This window comes from Malus sylvestris, chromosome 9 (genome assembly GCF_916048215.2).
Source record: "Malus sylvestris chromosome 9, drMalSylv7.2, whole genome shotgun sequence".
NCBI lineage: Eukaryota > Viridiplantae > Streptophyta > Magnoliopsida > Rosales > Rosaceae > Malus > Malus sylvestris.
The window spans coordinates 33,086,882-33,096,427 of record NC_062268.1 but is presented as its reverse complement, the minus strand read 5'-3'; the positions used below and the strand labels follow the sequence as shown (position 1 = coordinate 33,096,427).

At 37.8% G+C, this 9,546-nt stretch overlaps 2 protein-coding genes, 1 long non-coding RNA gene and 3 pseudogenes across 3 annotated transcripts in view; 3 read left to right on the top strand and 3 right to left on the bottom strand.

Moving 5' to 3' along the window:
- The window catches only part of LOC126634282 (isocitrate dehydrogenase [NADP]), a 37,834-nt gene extending 33,429 nt beyond the window's left edge, over positions 1–4,405 (top strand). The window contains exon 17 of the transcript XR_007627266.1: positions 4,274–4,405. The gene's annotated coding sequence lies outside the window, so the exon portion shown is untranslated. The remainder of the gene's footprint in view (positions 1–4,273) is intronic.
- LOC126634280 (glutamate decarboxylase 1) overlaps positions 1–9,546 on the top strand; it is a 31,474-nt gene that overhangs the window by 7,103 nt on the left and 14,825 nt on the right. The window lies entirely within an intron of this gene.
- On the top strand, positions 4–9,164 carry LOC126633985 (isocitrate dehydrogenase [NADP]-like; annotated as a pseudogene).
- Positions 6,060–8,201, bottom strand: LOC126634284 (uncharacterized). The gene is made up of 3 exons (XR_007627268.1): positions 7,867–8,201; positions 7,697–7,765; positions 6,060–6,963 (listed from the first exon to the last, which is right to left on the bottom strand). It is a non-coding gene; the product is annotated as an uncharacterized LOC126634284 (long non-coding RNA).
- Positions 8,227–8,320, bottom strand: LOC126584038 (small nucleolar RNA Z103; annotated as a pseudogene).
- On the bottom strand, positions 8,442–8,528 carry LOC126584041 (small nucleolar RNA Z103; annotated as a pseudogene).

Below are 9,546 nucleotides of genomic sequence, written 5' to 3'. Positions count from 1 at the left end.
CCAATGTCGAACCCCAAATGGTCTCACAAATAACTAAAGATTACTTGGAGTACAATTAAGGAACAATTACCCGGAATCATCAATATTCTACATTAAAAAACAAGGAGGGCAGTTCAAGCCAACATAACAATCTTTTTTTTTTTTTTTTAATGAATAAAGATTAAACGAGATAAGATTTTCTGTAATGATCGTGTGTGAGACATCTACCCTCTCATAAAAGGAGTGAGAATCTAATACGCATGGCACACTTGTTGATTTCATTTAACTCTAACTTTACGAAACTAATACGCTTGTGTACATGGGTCGAGACTCGAAGAAATTTCACCGTACACTTGTTCATACTGTCTTTTGATACGTGGTACAAGGGACGAAATGACAAGCGTTTTCTGGAAATCCATTAAGGACAAGGTTTCTACATCTTACTCTTAAGTGCTTCACTAATACTACTTTTTGTAACTACATGCTGTTGTGTTCAAGATGGTGGTTGCTTATATGATTCTCTCTTTGTTGTATCTGCAGCTTATTTTTCCATTTGTGGAATTGGACATCAAATACTTTGACCTTGGTCTTCCTCATCGGGATGCCACTGATGACAAGGTTACTGTTGAAAGTGCTGAGGCTACTCTCAAGTACGTTTATCGTATCTCTACTTCAAGTTCTTAGAACGGAAGAACAATGAGCGCTTAGAATATCTTTTTCCTTGTAAATTTTATTTTTCTATTTCATTCCGCATCTCTAACACTTGGTATTTTAGGTACAATGTAGAGATCAAGTGTGCAACTATTACTACAGGTATACACTACTGAACAATTATACATGCATTTGTTTTCTAACTCTAGATCCTGTATTAATATTTTCAGTCGTCACCGAGAGATTGACAAAATTCATGATATTGTTGTTATAATTGACAGATGAAGCTCGTATGAAGGAGTTTAACTTGAAGAGTGTGTGGAGGAGTCCCAATGGGACTATTAGGAATATTTTGAATGGTTAGTGAACTGTCAACTATACGTTTTCATCTTTTGAACAATATTCTTTTCAAATTACAATGATTGCATATCTACAGATACTGTTTTCAGAGAACCAATTATTTGCAAAAACATCCCTCGCCTTATCCCAGGTATTATAATGTCATATGGTGATTCTATAGTTTCGTCGGATTAGAACTATGCTTATTGTTTCTGTTTTCAGGCTGGACAAAGCCGATATGCATTGGAAGACATGCTTTTGGTGATCAGTATCGAGCAACTGATGCAGTCATTAAAGGACATGGGAAACTAAAATTGGTGTTTGGTGAACTTTTATCTTTACTTTGATAGTATTAGATTTGTGTACAGCACTGTAGTTTAGTAGGATTATACGTGCAGAGTTTCTCTTGATAAGTGATAGTTCTTAAATTCCTTTAGTTTTTGGTCTTATTACATAATATATGCTTGCAGTGCCAGAAGGAAAGGATGAGAAGACAGAGCTAGAGGTTTACAACTTTACAGGGGAGGGGGGAGTTGCATTGGCCATGTACAACACTGATGACGTTTAATTTGTTACTCCTTTCGTGTTTCTGTTGAAAGAATTTCTTGATTGCTGTGAGTCACTGGGTTTGTCCCTTATATTGTATATCTGTCTTGGGTATGCAGTCCATCCGTGCTTTTGCAGAGGCTTCCATGACCACAGCTTATGAGAAAAAGTGGCCTCTTTATCTTAGCACTAAAATACTATTCTGAAGAAGTATGATGGAAGGTACGCAGATTCCTAATTTCCCTGTTTTGACAAACAAAAAAAGGATTTAAAATTTGTACTTATCATTTTCTGACCTATCTATATTTTTTTGTTGTTCATGATATAAGATTCAAGGACATATTTCAACAAGTTTATGAAGCTAACTGGAAATCGAAGTTTGAAGCTGCTGGAATATGGTAAGGAGTCAGGATTGGAAAAGCCTGGCGATTTTGTTTGATAGTAATGGATCCTGAGGTCAAATGGTGTTGTTTTATTGACTGTATACTATTGGATTGGAAGGTATGAGCATCGTCTCATTGATGATATGGTGGCTTTTGCACTTAAAAGTGGTGGTGGGTATGTTTGGGCATGCAAGAATTATGATGGAGATGTGCAAAGTGATATGTTAGCTCAAGGTTTGTACAACTGCCCATTTGCTAATTTTTGTTTCATCTCATCAATGATTTGCATACTGAGCGATTGCAGTTTTTAACTTGTGGTTCTATTGTAGGGTTTGGATCTCTTGGATTGATGACATCAGTACTGGTATGTTATACCTGTTTCATGTGTATTTGCACCTATCCCTGCATCCCTCACTCCCTAATTTGTGTGAATCCTTGTCCGTCACTTACTGGAGTGTTTCATGGGTACAGGTGTGCCCAGATGGAAAGACTATAGAAGCTGAAGCTGCCCACGGTACAGTTACTCGGCATTACAGGGTTCACCAGAAGGGAGGCGAACGAGTACAAACAGCATAGCTTCTGTCTTTGCTTGGACAAGAGGACTTGCACACAGGTATATTAGAAAGATTGTTTTCCAAGTTAGCGCTCCTCTTTGATATCTTTATGTTCCTTGAAATGGTCAGTAGATCTGAATTTGAATGTGTCTCGGTAATAGGGCGAAGTTGGATGACAATGCAAGAGTTTTTGAGTTCACTCAAAAACTCGAAGAAGCTTGTATTGGAACTGTGGAATCGGGGAAAATGACCAAGGATCTTGCATTAATTCTTCACGGATCCAAGTATTTGATAGTTTATTTTATCTTCAGAATTTGTCTCTCTGCGCATGTGAGTTGTGTTTTCCTGTGCCTCTATGAGCAGTGATGTTATTTAAAACATGCTTTCGTGTGCTGCAGGCTGGCTAGGAACCACTACTTGAACACTGAAGAATTCATTGTTGCTGTGGCCGAGGAACTGAAAGCTAAGCTTGCTTGCTAGGAACCACTGCAGTTCTCAGACTTGCATTGGAGGTGAGTGTTCCTTCCTGTTTTCCGCCTGTTTATAGGGAAATTTTTAATACACAATTTAAATGTCTTGCTTCATTTCCTTGTGATTCCCATGTTTTTTTTAGAAATTATTCTACCCTCTCCTTCGTTTTTTTGGTTTTATTGAAATAGTTTTCTCATTTAGCGCAAACATTTTCTTTCATCTTTTGAAGTTAATGAATTCTTGGTTGTGTTTCAGGGATAGGCAATTGCAGTGGCGGATCCAGGATTTTTAACTCGGGGGGTCCCAATAATAAAGGTAAAAAATTTATAGACAAAAATAATATTGAGAAGTTAAATATAATACATTTCATTCAAAAATCATATGCAAAACATCATTACAAGCTATAAAATCCTAATTCAAGCGTCCACGACGAGGTTTCATAGTCTAAAAATGTTCCATGATAGCTTCATTACCAATACATGAAAAAACATCTTTCTCAATGTAAACATCTAAGGTGTCACTCAACCATTGATCTCCCTTTTGTTGCAAAGTTGACCCTTGATGATATTCATAGCGGAAAATGTCATTTCTACTGAAGCGGTTGCAACCGGTAAAACAAAAAACAAGCAAATATACATATGCAAATGTTTTATGAGTACACAAACATAAAACATATCAACAATCATATCAATAATAGACTAAAAATCTCCATCAATGTCTAATATAATTTAATTGAGATTAGATTAGAATTCCAAAAAATTTACTTTAATTTTGAACCAAATAGTGGTGGAGTGGAGAATTGAAACATGTGATATTTGATTTATGTAATTATAATATAGGATTGGGTCACGGGTGGGATTAGAAATTTAGGGTTTTGAAATTGGGGGAAGGAGGGAACCAAATAATGGGGAATTGGGGGAAAAGCAACGGGGAAAGAGAGAACTCTAGGGAAAGATGTGGGGCTCAGGGGCTGGGCTTTAAAATTAAAACAATATGGAGTCATCATTCATGGCCCAAGACTAATGGACAAAAGAGTGTTTTTTGTCTCCCTATTTTTTTTTTTATAAACTTAAAACAATTGGCCAAAACACTGCCGTTTTGGACCAATTGTTAAAAACCCCTATTTTCTTTCTTCTTCCTCGCTGTCTTCTTCTCTGTTGCAACCTGCAACCTGCAATCTGAAACCTGCACAGCAACACAGACCTCGTGTTTGAGGGGTTCTCCGGAAAATTTCTAACATCAATTTGGGGTCGTCGAGGGGTCTTGGGACCTCCCAGGTCCATCTGTAGATCCGCCACTGGGCAACTGTGGACTTGTGTATTTTGAAATATGGCAGGAAGGGCGGAAAAGGCGAAGACAAGGGTGGCGGAAACTTCCCCCTCTGGTGTTATGTTAGAGTTGTTGACTCATCTGTTTCTTGAGTGTGTTAGTTTCTTGTGCACCATTTGGATTCTCGACTCTTATTGATTTGCCTGTTCTTTCTTCCTCGTCGGTTGCTAGCTTCAGCAATTTTCCTTCTTCATGACACACCTCAAATTTTGACTCCTCTCTTTATAGAATAACATTTCAGGGTTCGTTGCGAACTGTTTTGAAAAACGTCTTTAGTGAAATTGATTTTGAATTCCAAAATGTGCTTTTTACAAAAAGAATTTAAAATGCTTTTTGAAAGAAGCACCAAATATGTGTTTTTTGCAAAAAGTACTTTAAAGTGATTTTCTAAGATCTACTTGGATTTTTAATAAGAATTGGTTTTAAAAGCATTTTCACAAAAAGAATTGTTGTAATCTTTGTTTGGTTCATCTTAGGATACACTGTCTGAAGTCTGTTAACCGATACTACCAAGCCCGAGTAACGTTCTTCATTGGCAAATGCATTTCAAAAAATAATGGCAGATGGTTCGTACCTATTGATATGGAAAGAGATCCTCTTCGGATCTCTTCTACCAAGATCATCGGATTAAGTGATCCGGACCTTCCAAATTTTATCTAACGGCTAAAAATTATCACAGCATTTAAGGGATCAAAACAAGTGGACCGTTGGATGAAATTTAGAAGACCAAGATCACTTGATCCGATGGGTTTGGTGGAGAGAATCTCTTACCTGGTGATATATATCCACCAAAGATATGTCGATATCTTGACTCGACATGACTTTTAAGTGAATTTTCTCGGAACTTTGAAGGATAGATGATGAATTTGGTTTAATGCAGTTGGAGTTTCTCTTTTAAAATCTTGATTAAATCATGTTTGGTTGAATACTCTTAAATTTAAAACTTGTAATCCTTCAAATTTTCAATTAAGTACTATGATAATTTTCAATTTCTTTTTTTGAAAAAATAAATTTGCCATTAGGGTCTAGTCTTTTTCAACAATGTTAAGGGAACATGGACTTATGCCATTTCATGTTTTTGCACAATATTTTATAATATTATCATAAAAATTGACCTTAAATTATGAAGTAACAGAGTTTCCTACTTTTTATAAAGTATTTTTACTTGTCTCACTCACCTTTGATAAAAGGTTAGGGAAAGGAATCCTCTTCGGATCTATTTTGTAGGGATTCTAGGAATCCCTATATCCTAACCGTTTATCGTATATCGTCCCATCAGTTTTCTTCAGATATTATTTATGTTTAATTTTAAATAAAAAATTCAAATAATTATACAAATTGTGTCATACAAATTGTCCTATTTTACAAGGGACTGGATTACTGATTACGTTTGCATGTCCACATGCACCTAAATATCCCTTCACACTGTTCAATTGTGAACTCCGTCTAAATGCCGCGTGTATAAACTCCCGCGAGAATAAACCCATAAAAAAATAAAAAAAGAGGATAAATCGAACCAATAAAACAGACAAAAATAATAAAATCATACACAAAATGCATTGTATTTTATTGTACCAACGAAATTAGCATAACATAAAATATAAAAAATTATAGAAAATAAAAAATTAAAAGAAAAAAAAGATGTATAATATGTATATGGTGGAGAAAGATGGATGAGATGTGACACGCCCCGATCCCGATATCCTCGGGATATCAGGATGGTCACGTGCTGGCCGACACCCGAGGGTGACGAAAGCCATTTATTGAGTGCAATTGCTGAAAATAAAGGATAGATAAAACTTATAAATGTAAAAGAATAAGGAATATGCATTTAAGGAACGTGTTCAGAGCATACAACTAACTAGAACACTAAAAGAATGATATAAAATGGAATGAATAAAAGAATGAGTCCCACACCAAGAGGACTCGAAGATGCCGATGCGGAAGTGCCTTGATTGTCGGGATTGTACGCCTCGATCCTAAATCCTGAAGGGGGCGCAAAACAAACATGAGTGGACCAAGTTGATATATATATAATAAAACAGTTATCAATATACTAACCCCCAGGTTTATGAAAACAAATATATAATGATGAACATAGGTTTTCCGAAACCTAGCATGATGTGCAGTATCTCAAATCATAACTCATATATAATAATCACTAGTGAATTGTCCGATAACCTGCAGGCCCCATGCCGGCTCCCCGTCTCTGAGCAGACAGTCAGAGGAAAATACACTTCAGGCCCCATGCCGACTCCCCGTCCCTGTGCTAAATAGCCAGAGGAAACACACTCCAGGCCCTATGCCAACACCAAACCGTCGCCCGGGACGGACCGGAATCTATCCCTACGTCCCGTAGCGGAAAGGACCACTAGGTAAGTACAAAACCATTGAACATACATATATTGAAAAACAACTTCATAGTATAAAGTCATCCATCATCTATACTATAAAGAGGTGTTCGAAACATGTTCTAAATATCATATCGTCATCCATCAGATATTCTATAAGAACACGGGTTATAGGAAAAATAGTAATAATTCAAGGTAGCCTCAGTAAGCATGTTATCTCAAAACGTTTCATAAAACGTAATCATTAAATCATGCATTTCATGTATGCATTTCTACTATTAAAACATGCTTTTGAAGGGGTCCACTCACAGTACTTAGCCGCCGAAGAGCCACGCAAACTAACGTCACCAATAATTGCCCCTAAGCACATAAAAGGTCCAATTAATAAAACTATATAATAGCAATTGGATTTGGGAAAACGGACGTTGGAAACGGATTCAGAACGTCGAATTACCCTAAGAAGGGTCCCGGACGAAAACCCGAAAAGTCAACTCTAAAGTCAATGTTAACCAGAGGTCAACGGTCAAATTAGGTCTAACGGGTTTTAGGCTTGAAATCCGGATTAGGGTTTAGGTTAAATAGGATTAGGATTTATTGGGTTTTGAATTTAGGGTTCTAAGGTTAAAAGGGTTTAGGGTTAAAATGGGTGGTTTGGATTTCTAAGGTTTTGGGTTAAAATGGTTTAGGGTTAGGAAAGGGGTTTGGGTTTAAGCCCAAACACATACATATACTATAAACATACACACACACTACACAAGGCCCTAAAGCCTCCTAACAGAAATCAGGGCTTTAAGCCCTTGGTTGAAAACCGGCCCAAGGCCAACCAAAACTAGGGCCCAAGCCCTTTGGGTTTTAAAAACATATAACTAAAAATAAAAACTGAATGGGTTAGGGTACTGGGCTAAGGCAACACGGGCCTAAGGCCCGAGGGAGAGGGAAAGGCCGGATGGCCTGGGTTTGTCGAAGGAGAAGGTCGGAATTTCGGCCGGGAAACCACCCAACTTTAAATGGCCATAACTTTGTCAATACTCAACGAAATCAAGCAAGACAAAAATGAAAGTTGTAGCCCTTGAAGAGACGAAGAGAATGGTACCTCACACGACGTCTAACTCGCCGTGTTTTGGCCGGAAAATGCCTCGAAAGCCGTCGAACTCGCCGGAAACTGGGTAAGATTCAAATGAGTATAACTTCTTCAATACTCAACGAAATTAAGTGAAACAAAAAGGAAAGTTGTAGTACTCGACGAGACGAAGAGATTGATACCTTGCACGCCGGCCAACTCGTCGTGGTTTGGCCGGAAATGGCCTCGAAAGGGGCGGTGCTCGCCGGAGCTTACTCCGTGTCGTCGAACTCGCAGGGCAGGGTCCGGGGTTCGTTGCGAGCCTCTCTTCGATGGTGACTCGATCCTAGTGAGTCCGGGGGAAGAGAGAGATGCGAGAGGTTGAGGGAGAGAGGTACGGGATAGCTGAGAGGGAGAGAGCTAAGGGAGAGTTACGGGGGAGAGAGACGAAGAAGAAGGAAGAGAGAGATGGGAGGCTGGGGACAGAAATCAGGGGTGGGTCCCCCTTGGCTCACCAATTAAGACTAACAATATTTAAAAAAAATGGGGTGGGGTGTTTCAAGATGCACCTGGCTTGGTATCTCTGCTGAATACAGAGATGTAAGTTGCTCAGTTATTTCAGCTTCGATCATTTGGGGAAATAATCATTACTTTCATCTTTTCTTTTCTCTATTTTTTTCGATACCAAATTCATGAAATAACTAAATTAAAAACCACAAAAGAAATTGGGAAATTAATTTGAAAAAAAAAAAAAAAGGGTGGATTTTGGGGAATTGGGAGAGATCAGAGTTCTGGCTTGGAAATTAAAATATAGCGCAAGTTTGAATCAGCTTTGATCATATGGGGAAAGTAGCATCACTTCAACTCCCAAAATAAACCCTAATTTGAACACTGAAAAACTCGAAGACAATGGAAGAGTTTTGGAGTTCACTCAAAAACTCGAAGAAGCTTGTATTGGAACTGTGGAATCGGGGAAAATGACCAAGGATCTTGCACTAATTCTTCACGGATCCAAGTAAGTATTTGATAGTTTATTTTATCTTCAGAATTTGTCTCTCTGCGCATGTGAGTTGTGTTTTCCTGTGCCTCTGTATGAGCAGTGATTTTATTTAAAACATGCTTTCGTGTGCTGCAGGCAGGCTAGGAACCACTACTTGAACACTGAAGAATTCATTGATGCTGTGGCCGAGGAACTGAAAGCTAAGCTTGCTTGCTAGGAACCACTGCAGTTTTCGGACTTGCATTGGAGGTGAGTGTTCCTTCCTGTTTTCCGCCTGTTTGTAGGGAAATTTTTATTACACAATTTAAATTTCTTGCTTCATTTCCTTGTGATTCCCATGTTTTTTTGAGAAATTATTCTACCCTCTCCTTCGATTTTTTAGTTTTATAATTTTCTCATTTAGCGCAAACATTTTCTTTCATTTTTTGAAGTTAATGAATTCTAGGTTGTGTTTCAAGGATAGGCAACTGTGGACTTGTGTATTTTGAAATAAGGCAGAAGGGCGGAAAAAAGGGATATGTGTTTTTTGTAAGAAGTACTTAAAGTGATTTTCTAAGGTCTACTTGGATTTTTAATAAGAATTGGTTTTAAAAGCATTTTCACAAAAGAATTGTTTTAATCTTTGTATGGTTCATCTTAGGATACACTGTCTGAAGTCTGTTAACTGATACTACCAAGTCCGGGTAACGTTCTTCATTGGCAAATGCATTTAAAAAAATAATGGCAGATGGTTCGTACCTATTGATATGGAAAGAGATCCTCTTCGGATCTCTTCTACCAAGGTCATCGGATCAAGTGATCCAGACCTTCCAAATTTCATCTAACGGCTAAAAATTATCACAGCTTTTAAAAGGTCAAAACAGGTGGGCTATTGGATCAAATT